This window comes from Macaca thibetana, chromosome 17 (assembly GCF_024542745.1).
Source record: "Macaca thibetana thibetana isolate TM-01 chromosome 17, ASM2454274v1, whole genome shotgun sequence".
Lineage (NCBI taxonomy): Eukaryota > Metazoa > Chordata > Mammalia > Primates > Cercopithecidae > Macaca > Macaca thibetana.
Window position 1 is genome coordinate 23,513,892 of NC_065594.1, and position 15,860 is coordinate 23,529,751.

Genomic DNA, 15,860 nt, shown 5'->3' on the forward strand with positions numbered 1-15,860 from the left:
TTAAGTGCTGCAACATCCAGGCAAAGTCCTGACAGGCTCCCCTTTGCTGCACACAGCAGCATTCCAATTCTGCAAGCTTTGAAGCTTCCAGTGGAAATCCTAATGCGGGCGTCATCTCCCCAACTAACCTGCAGTTTTGATGAGGCAGAAATCCCGAGCATCAGATCCACCCCAAGGATCTACTGTTTCCATTTTAAAAATCAGGGCGCACAGGGCAGGCCTCCCATAAAACTTGCTGCTCCTCCCAGCCCCTCCTCACCCCTCTTTTGGGAACTTCCCTTTGGAAAGTCTGAAGAAGAGATGGAGACAGGTCAGAGCCAGCATGTTCCAGGTTTCCCTTGAGCTGCTGCTCTGAACACTGACCTATCTTTTTGCAAACAAGTTTGTGGCAATAGACAATCCTTCCTCCTTCATCTCTACTGAAAAGAAAACTGGAAGAAATAATGAGTGCTGGGCCAGGCGTCGTGGTGTACACCTATAGTCCCAGCACTTTGAGAGACTGACACGGGCAGATCACCTGAGATCAGGAGTTCAAGACCAGCCTAGCCAACATGGTGAAGCCTCATCTCCACTAAAAGTACAAAAATTAGCCAGGTATGGTGGTGCATGCCCGTAATCCTAGCTACTCAGGAGGCTGAGGCAGGAGAATCGCTTGAACCCAGGAGGTAGAGGTTGCAGTAAGCCAAGATCACGCCACTGCACTCCAGCCTGGGTGACAGAGCGAGATCCCATCTCAAAAAAGGAAAAAAATAAAAAAAGAGAGAGAATTTGGCTTTGCCCAAAGAGAGGTCTGGCCTTTGCCTTCAGCTTCTGGGATGAAATCTATATCATTTTTCATAGGAGTATCTTTGTTTAGGGCAGGGGCTGATCACTTCAGATTGTGGGATGGGGCTGGCCATACTCAGTAGTCTTAGGTTGGGAGGTGGTCATGCTAGAAAGACCATCCATGTGCCTTAGAGTGGGGGCTTTGTGTCACATGGTATTAGTCAAGTTGGAGGCTGAGTTCAATCACACGGACAGTTGGTCAATTATGCATACGTACTAAAGCCCCAGTAAAAACTCTGGATAACAAAGTTCAGGTGAGCTTTCATGGTTGTCAGTACTGCATGCATCTTGTCACACATCAATATCAGGAGGGTCCACACACTCCACAGGGAAAGAGGGCAACAGAAGTTTTGCAGCTAGAACCCTACCAGACTCTGTCCTTTCCCTATAATAAACCATAACCATGAATATTACAGCTTCCACTGCATTATTGGAATCCCTCTAGAACATCATCAAACCTGAGGGTGGTATTAGGAACCCCCCCAAACTTGCAGTTGGTGTTAGAAGTGAGGGCAGTCTTGAAACTGTGCCCTCAAATTTTGCAGTTTTGCTAACTCTGGGCAAATAGCCTTAAAACAAAGCATAATGTGATCTGGGTTAGTCCACAAGGAAAACTTTATTTTTGGACAAGTTTGCCAAATTCTGAAAATGAGGGTTCTGGAATCCATCTCAAGAGACCTCTTAAAACAGTCTCATCTTCCTTCCAAGGTGTGGTTTGTGCTGACCACAGCAAAGCACCAGCCAGAAGGCCCTAGAGTCCAGGGAGTCTCATCCAGGGGGTGGACCTCTCTCCACACCTAAACCTCCAGAGCTTTCCCATCACATTTAGAACGAAATCCAACCTTCTTACCCTTTTTGTGTGTTTGTGTGTGTGCTATTTCCCACACAACATAAATCTAGATAACTGCCAGCACATACTAGACACACTGTAAATGTTTGCTGAATACATGAATAGCCCAAATATAAAGAATATAGAAATGCTTATTTTTGCCAGCAAGATTTCATCTCTGGCTTAGTTTTTTCTTAATTGAGATATAATTCAGATTCCATACAATTCAGTCTTCTACAATTCAGGGATTTTTAGTATATTTACAAGGTTGTGCAACCTTGTAAATACGTTAAATCACCACTCTTTATGTTAAACCACCATTATTTAATTTTTTTGGCTTAACTTTAATACCAGTTCCTCCTTCCTCTCTACCTTGTGGTTCTAATGGTAGCTGCCAATCATAATACCCCACATTCATCAACCCCAGGCAGGGCCCAGGGCCTAGGCGAGGCCACATTCCCCCAGCACTTTCCAACAGAAACTAAGAAAGACCTTCCTTCTTGGGTGGGGAAGCTGGGAGGAAGGAATGAGTACTGAGCCAGGGTGCCCAGATCTCTTGCCATGTGGAAGAAGTTGGTCCATGATAGCTAAAAATAAATCTGACACACAGAGAGACACAGAGACGAAACACTGATTCTAATTGTCCCCAAGGCCAGCCATCCCATTCTACTTCCCACAGTTGGGTTACGTTAGCCAACGATCCTCTCCTAGTGGAGTTCCAATGGCTTTCCGTAATTTGAAACTTAACGTGCTCCAATCAATACAGTCCTTGTCCTGCTCACACATCCTTCAACCATGCTTATTAAGTGTTTACTGTGTGCACGGCACTGGCCTTGGAGAGTACAATCTAGCAGGGCCACAACAAGTGTGGTAAACGCAATGAGAGGGAAACGTGCAGAGAAAGCATCTCACCCACAGTCAGGGTGGAAATGACGCCTAAGCTAGGACCTAACTTCAGAAAGGAATAAGTATAGGAAGAAAAGTACACAAGATGCCAGGGGAATCAGAAGCAACCAGCATCCTCAGGAGAGGTAAGGGAAGCTATAGGAACCATGTGATGTTCAAGTTGAGCCTTAAAGTATGGATAAGATGTAGATATTTAGAGAAAGGGCATAAGAGCGTCTCAAGTAGAAGAAAAAATGAGTAAAGGCCAGATACAGGAAACAGTATGAAATTAACAGGAATCTAGGATACATGGAGGGAAGAGGTAGGAATGAGGCTGCAAAGGAAGATTGGGAGCACTCAGCAAGACAAACTCTTCAGGTTTAGGGCAGGGAAGCACCATGCTCAGCTCTGCACTGTAACAGACAGGAGAATGCAAGATAGAGAAGATGGGCAAGATGGGGTCAGGGAAACCAGTGTGGTGGCTATTGCAATAGTCCAGAGAACCAGACGATTTAAATCAGCAGAGTGGCCAGGGAAGTAGATAAGAATATATGTGAGCGCCACTGAAGAGGTAGACATAAGATTTAATAAAATAATAAAATAAATAAATAGTAAAATAAAATAAGCTTTAATTAGATGTGGTGAGAGTGGAGGAGAAAGAGGGACTAAACATGCCGATGATGACAATGATGATGATGATGGTGATGGCCTTCAACTGGGCTAAGCCTTTTATGCGCATTATGTCATTTAATCTTCACAACCCTGTGAAGTAGGTCCCATTCTTATCCCCATGTTAGATTCTAGGCAACTGAGGAACAGAGAGATTAAGTAACTCAAACAAGAAGAACTTGATGACACTTTAAAAAATAAGTAATTCAAGTAGAAAAGGACTTGGGAAGGAGAAAGAGGTCACTTTCGCACATACTGTGTTTAAGTTGCCTATTTGCATAAAGCTGAGCCCCCAACTTCAGTCTGACTGTATCCCTATCAAACAGGAATAGTCTTACCTACATTTTCTTTCCTTCCTTCCCTCCCTTCCTTCCTTCCTTCCTTCCTTCCTTCCTTCCTTCCTTCCTTCCTTCCTTCCTTTGTTTCTTCTTTTTTCTTTCTTTTTTTTTTGAAACAGTCTGGCTGTGTCACCCAGGCTGGAGTGCAGCAGTGCGATTTTGGCTCACTACAACCTCTGCCTTCCAGGCTGAAGCCATTCTCCCATCTCAGCCTCTTGAGTAGCTGGGACTACAGGTATGCACCACCACACCCAGCTGTATTTTGTGTTTTTTGTAGAGACAAGGGGCAGGAGGAAGAGATTTGTGGTTTTTGCAGAGACAGGCGGCAGGGACGGGGAGAAGACACGGTGTAGGGGTTGGGAGGGTGTCTCACTTTGTTGCCCAAGCTGGCCTGGAACTCTTGAGCTCAAGCTGTCTGCCCACCTCAGCCTCCCGAAGTGCTAGGATTACAGACATGAGCCACCGTGCCGGCCTTACCTACATTTTCTTAATGAGTACACAACAAGGTGCAAAATCCCAAGCTTTCTTAAATCAGGATAGATTATGTTGACTGCTCCCCCACCTACCGTGGCTGTCACTCTGTGACAAAAGGAAATTAGATTCATCAGATAAGCTTTGTTTTTCACAAAGTAATGTGGGATGATTACCCAGTGCCCTGTGGTCTTCTAGAAGTTTGCAAATTGATTTTTTGATTATTTGTTCCAGTGATTTTCCAAGTAGTCAGTGTTTTTCCAAGTTATTCAGCTTTACAGTGTGGGTGAGTTAAAATTCATATTTGCTTTCATATTAGTATATGAGGTGCTAATGTTGTAATTATTTAGGATATTTTTGCATGCAGCATCAGATATACTCTGAGGTAACATACATATGAATCTGCATGACTATAAACACATTTGTTGAGAGGCACAAGGCAATTTTCATGCGGAATCCCTCAGAGTTAATTACTGTATGCAAAAATGAAAGCATACAGGAACACATGGTTAGTTCAAATACCCCAAACAGGTTAAGCTCATCACTTTCTAGAAATGACTATATATGATGAATTTAAAAAAAAAAAAAACTTCAAGTAGAAAAATTACTACTGTGTTTATGTAGCTATACTGTGAATCCTGACAAAAGTACAAAAGAATATTTTTTTGGCCAGGCACGGTGGCTCACGCCTGTAACCCCAGCACTTTGGGAGGCTGAGGCAGGTGGATCACTTGAGGTCAGGAATTCAAGATCAGCCTGGCCAACATGGTGAAATCCCATCTCTATTAAAAACATAAAAATTAGCCGGGCGCGGTGGTGCACACCTAAAATCCCAGCTACTCAGGAGGCTGAGACCTGAGAATCGCTCAAACCCAGGAGGCAGAGACTGCAGTGAGCTGAGATCGCGCCACTGCACTCCAGTCTGGGCGACAGAGCGAGACTTTGTCTCAAAAAAAAAAAAAAAAAAAAATTACATGAATCTTCTCTGCACTCAATCCCCCTAAGCGACCCTCCTTGAAGCCAGGATTTGGAGGGAGTGGTGTCTGGCTAGAGCACCATGCAGGAATTCAATCTTTTGTGGATACAATCTAAAGTCCAATACTAGGGAATCAAAGAAATAAAATCTCAGAATAGATGTTTCACTGGTAAAACGAGGGTCTCAGTTAAACGACTGCTAAGGGCTTTTCCAGCTTAAATAGTCTATGAATCTAAAGACTGACTATGAGGATGATGAATGGAAGTTATGGCAAAATGTTTTACAAAAATACAAAGCCATAAAAATGCCAAATATAACTTAAGTAACCATCTCCCCACAAAGTTAAACCTTTTCATATCATTAAGTACCTGTCTTCAGAAATATCTTCTATGCTCTGAGTCCACCAAATATTACAGGCATCTCAAGAAAGCTTCTGTCAAATCCATAAGGTCAAAACTCTATTTTATGAAAATGAATGATTAATAGGATGAGTAGACGTGACAGCCTTCATATAAACGGAATTCACCTGCCATCTGAAAGCAGTTTTGTCTTGCTTTTTGGAGACAGGATCTCGCTAGCCCAGAATGGAGTGCAGCAGCAATCATAGCTCACTGCAGCCTCGAACTCCTGGGCTCAAAGCGATCCTCCCACCTCAGCCTCCTGAGCAACTGGGACTACAGGCACGCACCACTGCCCGGCTAATTATTATTATTTTTATTTTTGAGACGGTGTCTCCTTACGCTGTGCAGGCTGGTCTTGGTCTCCAATTCCTGCTTAAAGGATACTCCCACCTCGGCCTCATAAAGTGTTGGGATTATAGACATGAGTCCCCGCGCCTGGCCTGAAAACAAGTTTAAAACAAACACACAGCTTCTGCCCGGCTGCCCCTGGCATCAGCTACCCTCCCTGGCCTTGCCCCTTAGACTCAGGAGCTGTGAGAGCTGCCTAACCCCTTCTTGTTTCCCTAAACCCTAAGAAAAACTTAAATAATCCCTGATTAAGCACTCTGTAATATCATCTGAGTAAAATAATCTAAAGTAATAATCAAAAAATAAAAATAGGCCAGGTGTGGTGGCTCACGCCTGCAATCCCAGCACTTTGGGAAGCCGAGGCAGGTGGATCACCTGAGGTCAGGAGTTCTAAACCAGCCTGACCAACATGGGGAAACCCCATCTCTATTAAAAATACAAAATTAGCTGGGCGTGGTGGTGGGCCCCTGCAACCCCAGCTACTCGGGAGGCCGAGGCAGGAGAATCGCTTGAATCCCGGAGGATTGCAGTGAGCTAAGATCGTGCCATTGCACTCCAGCCTGGGGGACGAGAGCCAGACTTCGTCTCAAAAAATAAATAAATAAATAATAAAAATAAAAATAATTTTATTATTAGATAAGATTATAGTGGGCCGGGTGCAGTGGTTCACGCCTGTAATCCCAGCACTTTGGGAGGACACGCGGGCGGATCACGAGGTCAGCAGATCGAGACCATCCTGGCTAACACGGTGAAACCCCGTCTCTACTAAAAAATTCAAAAAATTAGCCAGACTTGGTAGTGGGCGCCTGTAGTCCCAGCTACTCCGGAGGCTGAGGCAGGAGAATGGCGTGAACCCGGGAGGCGGAGCTTGCAGTGAGCCAGGATCGCACCACTGCACTCCAGCCTGGGTAACAGAGCAAAACTCCTTCTTAAAAAAAAAAAGGTTTTAGTCTTTATTTTAGTCTTTAAATATAGTCTTCATTTTAGGTAATAACATCTCATCTAATAACAAAGGGATGCATTTATTTGCACGACAATTGGAAACTGTCACACGTCAATACTAACACTTCTAATTCTAATCTAGCATATCACAAATTCTTAAAGTTTTTTAAAAACACAATGTGTCAAATAAATGTATTAAGAGGAAAATGTGTTGGTTTTGTTTTGTTTTGTGTTTTGCCATCGACTGGAGCCTCAGTATTTGTTATAATCTAATTTCCTTCCCCACCTTCCAAACTGGTTTAGTTAGCTCTCTGCATCCCAAACACAATAGATTGTTCATTAAACTACCCTGTCTTTAATAGTATGTATTTTCTAGAAATCTTGCTGTCCTAGAATGACTTTAGGTAACTTAAAAGCCCTGTAATGCCTCCCTCCCTCTCCCGGCATCCTCCTCTCTAACAACAACAACAACAAAAACCCCTATAATGTTCTAAAATTGCATCTTTCCTTTTTCTTTCAAAAAAGAGCACTCTTTTGGTCATTTGCTCATCTCCACAGTACAAGGAGAAAATACTGGAGAAAAAACAGCGGGTGTATTTCGGCATGCGACCACTTGGTTCCCCCGCTTTCCTTCACCTCAGCCCTAATCTCTCATTTCAAAAACTGACTTGACGCTGTTGCCAGCTATGTCCCTTCCGCCGCCTGCTGCAGGTGGCTGGGGTCTGAGGAAGCTTGACCCTCACACCCGCACCAGGGGTAGGTCCTTGGTTCCTTTCACCCCGGTGCGTCCCACGTGCTTTGAAGTGGAATTATAGTTTTGGCTAAAAACTTTCCTTCTCCGTGTTACTGAGAATCTAAATTGACTAAATGCGCATTCTAAAATCTTGGCGTTCCCACACCGGGAGTCGAACCCGGGCCGCCTGGGTGAAAACCAGGAATCCTAACCGCTAGACCATGTGGGAGACGACGGAAAGCTCGGCAAACCTAGACAAATTGAGTCTTCTCAGTCGGCTTCCGCCCGCTCTATCACGTTCGTCCGTAGGCGTCAAACCTCCTCCTGCGCCTGCGTGGAGTCTGCAGCCGTTTAAACTGCTCAGGTTCGTATTCTCTCCTTACAGGGGCCTTTGAATCTTTCTTCAATCTATACTCGCGTTTTTCGTGATCTCATCCAGTCTCCTGGTGCTAGGTACCATGTCGACACCAATGTAGACACTAGATTGGATGAGTCATTGTTCACAATTCCTCACTAGAGCTCCTGCAAAGTCCGAAAGAACTGGGGTTTGAACGTTAGAGGCTGGTGAAGAAGTGAGGACGGCGGGGCGTCATAACACCGCGCAGTGGAGGCCACGCTGCCCTGGCCGGTGTCCCCCGACAGGGTGTGTCCCACAGACGCGCAGTGCCTTGCCTGAATCCGTCCTTCCCCTCAGCGCTGGTCCAGGCTGGCCACAGGCACCAACCCGTCCCTGAAAGTGGATCTTTTTCCTCTGAAAAAACAGGAACGAGGACTGCCCGGAAGCCTGGAACATTCCAGGTTCTGACGACCCAACGGCTAAAGGCAGGATTTGTGTCACCGAAAGCAGCCAGTGGCGGTCTGTAAATGTAGCTTAGAAAAGTGGAGAAAGTCTCTTACTGCAGGCGTTCATGATAGATGGAAACTCCTAGTGGTTTCCAAGGCGCTTTTCGATTTGAAGCATTTCAAGGGAGCGGTTGATGCCTTAGCAGTCTACTGTTTGAATTAGGGAAATGCAAAGAGTCAGCCATTGGGGATAGCCGGCGGAGGGCAGCTGTGGCTGTGGTGTCCTCAGTGGCTTAAACTACAGATAAGTTGTGTTTACTAGCAGAAACTGTGTTAATGGAAGTCTGGGGACAAATTGTGGAAGTTTCAAAGAGTTCAACTAGCAGAGGATACTTTGAAGCCCATTTCAAAGCTAAGATCACTCCTCACTCCCCCAACTGCTGCAGGGACTTAGAAGGTCCTCCTCCTCCCTCCGAGGGTAAGGTTCATCTGTGACATTCATCCTCAACAGAGGAGTGGCGGGAATAAACTGGAAATAGAAATTGTTCTGCCTTGCACTCATTACCACGATGAAGCTCCCCACCAGGGAATGAGCATAACCCAACATAATTAAAAGTGAATTTGGGCCGGCGCCGTGGCTCACGCCTGTAAGTCCAACACCTTGCGAGGCTGAGGAGAGTGACTCACATCTGAGGTCAGGAGTTCGAGACCATCCTGGCCAACATGGCGAAACCCATCTCTCTTAAAAATACAAAAATTAGCCAGGCGTGGTGGCGTATGCCTGTAATCTCAGCTACTGGGGGGCCGAGGCAGGGAGAATCGCTTGAACCGGGGAGGTGGAGGTTGTAGTGAGCTGAGATCATGCCACTGCACCCCAGGCTGGGTGACAAAGTAAGACTGTCTAAAAAAAAAAGGGGAATGTGGCTCTGAAAAAAAACAGAAGCATTGACAGCAAACCTACTCTGTGTATCAGACACATGCAAATGTGTTTATTTAATCCTCATAGTGTGCCTATGAGGTAGGTCTTACCCACATTTCAGTTGGTTCTTCCTGTACTATCTTTGAACAGAGTACAGAATTTCTTAATCAGACAGCTGCTTTCCTTTTGAGGATATCTGCTTTGGAACACCAAAGAAAACTCTCCAAAACAAACGCCTTCAACTACAGAATACCTGACATCTGTGGTTCTCAATCTGGGGCCTCAGATTCCATAAATACTTTTCAGTTTTATATTTCCCTTTGATGAGAATTCTTTTTTAAAAAAGACATCTTACTGGTTTTCAAGATCTAGTTTCTCACAGTAACCCATTCATTGGATGGGCACCATCCTTAGGATGTAACCAAAATGTGAATTTACTTTTGGTTTCTCACGATCCCTAAACTGAAATTTGTTCCCTTTTTCTCTTTACCAGTGGATGAAAACTTGAGCAGTAGCAGAAAGTCCTATGGTCACTTTATTTTTATTGTTTATGTTGAGACAGGGTCTCACTCAGTGGCCCAGGCTGGAGTGCAGTGGCTCAATCTTGTCTTACTGCAGCCTTGACCTCCCAGGCTCAAGTGATCCTCCCATCTCAGCCTCCCAAGTAGCTGGGACTGCTGGTGGCACTCACCACCAAGCCCAGCTAATTCTTGTCCTTTGTAGAGACGGGGTTCCACTGTGTTGCCAAGGCTGGTATCGAACTCCTGGACTCAAGAGGCCCACTTTGGCCTCCCAAAGTGCTAGGAGCCCTATGGTCACTTTAAGTAATAAAACACAATCCAGCACAATACACTGTTTAACAGCTCAGTCCTCATTCTCAAACAGTTCGCCCCAGCCCAACTTGGGCATGATTTCCAGCTCAAAGTGGTGGTTTGCTGGAGCAGGCTTCTACTGCCTCACAAGAGCCCATGGTGGGCTTTTCTTCCTAACTCCGTGTTCAGTGACATCACATTGGTAGCCTGAGATGGCCACACTGGGAGTATTTACCCCATGGAAACAGGTAAATGCTACAAGGCAGGGCGTTTTCCTTGAAAAGCCAGTGTGCTGGTCAAAAAATAGCGATGTGCTGGTTAAATTCACACCAGGTGTGATCCACTTCTTTCTTTCTTTGGCCTTCTGCCTTTCGAGGCTCTGGGGTCCTCCAAGATTGGAGTGTGGGGAAGGGAAAGAAAAAGGGCACAGGGCCAGGCACGGTGGCTCAAGCCTATAATCCCAGCACTTTAGGAGGCCGAGGCAGGTGGATCACCTGAGATCAGCAGTTCAAGACCAGCCTGGCCAACATGGTGAAACGCCGTCTCTACCAAAAATACAAAACTTAGCCGGGCACAGTGGCAGGTGCCTGTAATCCCAACTAGTTGGGAGGCTGAGGCAGGGGAATTGCTTGAACCGGGGAGGCGGAGGTTGCAGTGAGCCGAGATCGTGCCACTGCACTCCAGCCTGGGCGACAGAGTAAGACCTTGCCTAAAAAAAAAAAAAAAAAAAAAAAACGTAAGTGGGGGGGCACAGAAATTCCTACTCAACTGGCATTGTCCAGTGTCAGCTTCCGGCTCTCTGGGCCTAAACTTGTTTTAGGGCTGACTCCTTTTCTCAGTGGTACTCCATGGGTCTCTCAAAGGCTTCCCTGGGCCTCTTGGACAGGGCCTCATAGAAGCGGGTAGCAGTGTTTTGCCCAGTGTGGGCCTCAGATCACTGGTATTAGGATTGTCAGTGGCTTTGTTCACCTGCAGATTCCCAGCCCCACCCACCCAGGACTTACAAATGAGAATCTGAATTTTCACAAGGACTTCCCCCTCCAAATGATTCTGATGCCAGTAGAGTTTGAGAAACGCTGAACCACATGACAATAAATCCCCTTCAGTCGCTGAAAGCCCATGATCCCTGAGTTTCTATCATTTCCTGTTCCTGCTCAAAAGCCTGGAAAGATGGCATCTCGTTGCTTGTTGAGTAAAATCTAAATTCTCTGGGCAAGCTTTCCAGGCTCTCCATAATCCAGCCCTGACATAGCCTACTAATACTATCCCACCACAGCCCTCTTCAGAGGGGCCACATTCTACATCTTCCCACCTGCTCTGTCCTTCCCATCCGTTTGTTCCACCTTGCTCCACACCAGCCTCTCACTCTTCTTTCCAAGCCTGACCTCAATCCCAAGGCCAGCTCAGCCTCTGAAGTCACCTCAGGTCCTCTTGTTCACAAGTCACTCCCTCCCGCTTCCTCTGAATCCCAAAGCACAGACCTTTAAAAAATGGTGATATAAGCTTACGTCTTGCCACCCTTATTATTTCAGTTATTTAGCAGGAAAGTCCATGAATAAAAATCAGATTTTGTAATCCCCCTGGGAACCCAGTCCTGCACTCAATCATTCTGTCACATACTCCTTCCTTTTATCTAACTTAAATACTTCCTGCTGTACTTCTATATGAAAGCTGCCACCTTTTAACCACCAGCAGGAACAAAATGTTCTTGGGTGGAGGGGAAAAAAAAAATGAATTTTGAAGTTTGGCCAGACCAGTAAGTGAGCTGCATTTCTTTAGTTCCGCACACACACAAAAAAAGCCTTCTTGTTGACACAAGAAACAGTTATTCCTGTTCCCATGCATCTAGGCCTGATTTTCACTAGGCAACTGTCCCATTTTATCCACCATTTGATACTGGAAAAAAGCCCCAAACACATTGTACTTGCCAGGCATCTCCATTAGCCAAAGCAATCTGGGGTGTGATTCAGGTCTGTGTTTGCCAGTCATTTAGGAGTTAGAATGGTTTCCACTTTAGTAGGCCCAGGAGTCATCCTTTATAAGGCCATCACAAATAAGCACCAATTAAATTCCACTCTCCCAAGAACAGCTCTGGCCAGCACAAACTCAGCCTGTGGCACAAGGTTAACCTCAAAGCTCTCTTGAGTAATAGCACCTGCCCCTGCTGACCAGTGTGAATTAATCTTCATGGCCTAACACTAGGTTCAGTTTCTAAAACAGGGTTTGATCTCAGGAGGTCACTGGAATGACAGAGCTTCCTCGAGGGCTTGTTTAGATCATAGAATTCTGCCCCTCCCCTCTGTGCCAAATCTAGCAACTCCTACTTGTTCCATGACTCAGGGCAAACATCCTTGAACTCTCAGTGCTGGGTGAGGTGCTCATTCTGGATTATCATTAGGCTGGATGGAGTTCCCCGTTTTCCTCCCTGTGGTAGACAGTAAGCTCCCTCGTGGCAGAGTCTGGGTCTTATTCTGTTGTATTCCCAGCTTCCAGCACAGTGCTTGGCACACATAATGACTTAATGAATCAGCATTTTAAGATAGTAACAATTTAATTCTCACAGTGGCCCAATGAGATAGGTACCAATATTATTCCCATTTTATAAATTAGAAAACGGAAACATAGGACAGTAAGTAAGTTACAGAAGCAGGATTCAAATCCAGGCATTTCAACTGGGCATAATTAATTAATATTTTTTAATATATATTTTTTTTCATGTAAGACTTCCTGCACCAACTTAATGAGTCTCTTAAAATATCTTGGTTTCTTTGGGGATCCTCCTATAAAAGTAACTTTTTCCCTTGAATCAGCATATAACGAGAGAGAACTATTCCTCAGCCAGGTAAAAATATCTCCACAGCATCTTTCTTTACACATCATCAGCACTCAGTGCATGTTTGCATGACTGATCGCTTGCTTCATTCATTCATGCAATAATGAATCAATCCATCTCAGAGAAATCGTCTTGGTTTCTACCTAGTACCTAAGTGGCAAAGCAAACTAATTCAGAGTCTCGGAAGGCCATAATTTTAATATTTAAGTAACAACAACATAGAACAACAAACTACATCCCTGTCTCCTAATATTGTTGACACACACTCTCTTTCTTCCCCTACCTTCCCTTCACCTGATCTGATAGCACAAGACAGGAAGAACTTTACCAGCCCATCATCATACTCACCCTCATCTGTGTGCTCCTACCAGAGCTCAGACCTGGGATGACATGTGCTTTTCTTGTTTTCCTTCAAGAACACACTTAGGAATTGTGAGTCCAAGCACTTCATGGCCTGGCATCCAGAAAACTTGCCACTGCTGTAGTTTCTTGTTCTATGTTGCAGTTGCTCAAATATTGAAATTTTGGCCCACTGAGACCCTCAGTTAATTTGCTTTGCTCCTTAGGTGCTAGGTAGAAATCAAGTTGGACCTTGTATTGGAGGTTAAAGGTATTTCTGGTTCATTTCTGGACTTCTCAGCAGTAGTTCAGAGTGGAGTGAGCGTTCTAAACTCATTTTCTTCTTTCCTCTTGAGATGATCTGTCTGAATAATCTTCAATAGGTCCATGGCCAGGGATTATGCCAAGTTTAATGTTCATCATGACACCTGATATATATTTGACAGTGCTTGATATAAAAACAATAGCTATCACATATAGGATTCACTATATGCCAGATAATTCTAAACACTTTAATAATTAACAATTTAATTCTCACAATGACCCAATGAGATAGGTACCAATATTATTCCCATTTTACAGATTAGAAAACTGAAACATAGGGAGGTTAAGTAACTTGCCCAAAGTCTGACAACTTATAAATAGTGATGCAGGATTCAAACCCAGGCATTTCATCTCTGGAGTCTTCATGTATCTTCATATACCTTAATAAATCTACCCCTACTATTATAAGCATAATGCCCAAAACAGAGCACTGTCATAAATAATCATAATAATGCCTTCAGCAACAATGGCAGCATAGTCTGAAGCCTGAAGGCATCTTCAAAGAAGAATGAGGAAGAGGTTATGGGCTCTTCTTAAAACAATAAAAATAAACATTTTGTGATCTAAGACTTCGTAGATGCTAACATTGGAACAGAGAAGATGTCTGTATCTGGCCCCTTCTTCCTCCTCACCTACCCATTTTCAGAAATATCACCTCATTTATGGCTGTTCAAAAATAAACTGTTTCTCTCAACCCAGTCTAGAGAGAGAAATCTCATCATTTCCCCTCGCAACCTCTACTCAGAAAGAACTTCACTGTTGTTCACTGATTGGGTAATTGATTGATTCATGCAATCAACAAACCAGGCTGGAGGATTCATGAGGCATAAAACATCCTATCCCTCTAAAGCTGCAACCTTCTTGGCATCCACACGTGGGCAATTAATGAGGACCTCAGGATTCACATAGCTAAAGCTGAGCTCCTGAGAGTCCACCCCCAACCCCACTCCCCAACCAGCTCCCTCTGCATCTTCTCCATTCCAGTTAGTAGCAGCTTTATTCTTGCTGTTGTTCCAATCCAGAACCCTGGAATCACCCTTGATTCCATTCTCAGCCTACCTCCAACCCCTCAGAAAATCCTATTGGCTCCGTCATGAACATAGACCCAGAATTGGATCACTTCTATTCCCCTGAGCCACCATCCTTTCTCACCTGGGTTAGACTGTGCACCACTTCCCCACCTCTGCAGCCTATCCTCAACAAGGCAAGCAGAAGGAATCTTAAAACAAATCAGCTCATGCCACTTCTCAAAATCCTCCAGTGGCTTTCCATCTCATTCAAAATAAAAACCAAAATCCTGACTATAATCTACAAGGTCCTCCATGGACCCCTCCCATTCATTATTATGGAGACGGGGCTGTTTCCTGGGCAGGTTGCTGCAGGTTGCGGGCCAGAGCTCCATTTTTACATGTGGTCCAGCCATTGCCCATATGTGTACACAGTCTCTCATTTAGAAGAGGGTCAGCAGTCTCCCTGCAGCTTCAAAACTCCTCTGCACGACAAGATATAATCCAGCGTCCCCTCACTTCTTCCTTCCACTTGCCAACCCATGCCCCTCTCCTAAGGCCAAACAATGCTAAATCTTCCTTTGTTTTTTCCTCACTGTAGCATCCCTCCTACCTCAGCTATTTGAGCGAGATATCTCTTTTATATTTAAAATCCTTTTGAAAATCACCTTCAGCTGGGTGCAGTGGCTCATACCTGTAATCCTAGCACTTTGGGAGGCCGAGGCGGGTGAATCACCTGAGGTCTGCAGTTCGAGACCAGCCTGGCTAACATGGTGAAATCCCGTCTCTACTAAAAATATGAAGTTAGTCAGGTGTGGTGGCGGGTGCCTGTAATCCCAGCTACAAGGGAGGCTGAGGCAGGAGAATTGCTTGAACCCTGGGAAGCGGAGGTTGCAGTAAGCTGAATCTCGCCACTGCACTCCAGCCTGGAAACAGAGCAAGACTCTATCTCAAAAACAAAGAAAGAGAGAAAGAGAGAAAGAGAGAGAGAAAGAGAGAGAGAGAGAGAGAAAAGAAAGAAAAGAAAGAAGGAAAATCACCTTCATGCAGTCTCCGACACCAGCCCCCTCCCAAAAAACTCCGGTTCCCCTTTTCTCTCTACAGTGTTTATGGGTCCATTATTTATTTACAGGTACACATACTTATCATGGGGTATTAGCATAAATAACAGTGGGTATGTTGTTTCCCAAGACTGCTCAGAGCCTGGGATAGTGCCACATGCAGAGAAGTGCTTAGTAAATGGTTCTGAAGGATAAAAGAGCTATGCCTTGGAAAAACCAAGAGCAATGCCAGTCAACCAGACCGAAGAGCTTCACATCATCTGCTTGACCCTGGGTGATAGCTTTTCTCCTCAGACCTTCTTTTACTTTAAATTCAGAAACACACCAGAGGCATTTCAGAACTGTGTGCATCCTCTACATTTGGA

The 15,860-nt window shown here is 44.8% G+C and overlaps 1 long non-coding RNA gene and 1 other non-coding gene across 2 annotated transcripts in view; one reads left to right on the plus strand and one right to left on the minus strand.

The window, feature by feature from the left end:
* Positions 1 to 7,574: 7,574 nt before the first annotated feature.
* Positions 7,575 to 7,646, minus strand: TRNAE-UUC (transfer RNA glutamic acid (anticodon UUC)). The gene has a single exon. It is a non-coding gene; the product is annotated as a tRNA-Glu (tRNA).
* Positions 7,647 to 10,239: 2,593 nt separating this feature from the next.
* Positions 10,240 to 15,860, plus strand: part of LOC126940399 (uncharacterized) — a 117,735-nt gene continuing 112,114 nt past the window's right edge. Inside the window, exon 1 of the long non-coding RNA XR_007720737.1 lies at positions 10,240 to 10,579. This is a non-coding gene — a long non-coding RNA (uncharacterized LOC126940399). The remainder of the gene's footprint in view (positions 10,580 to 15,860) is intronic.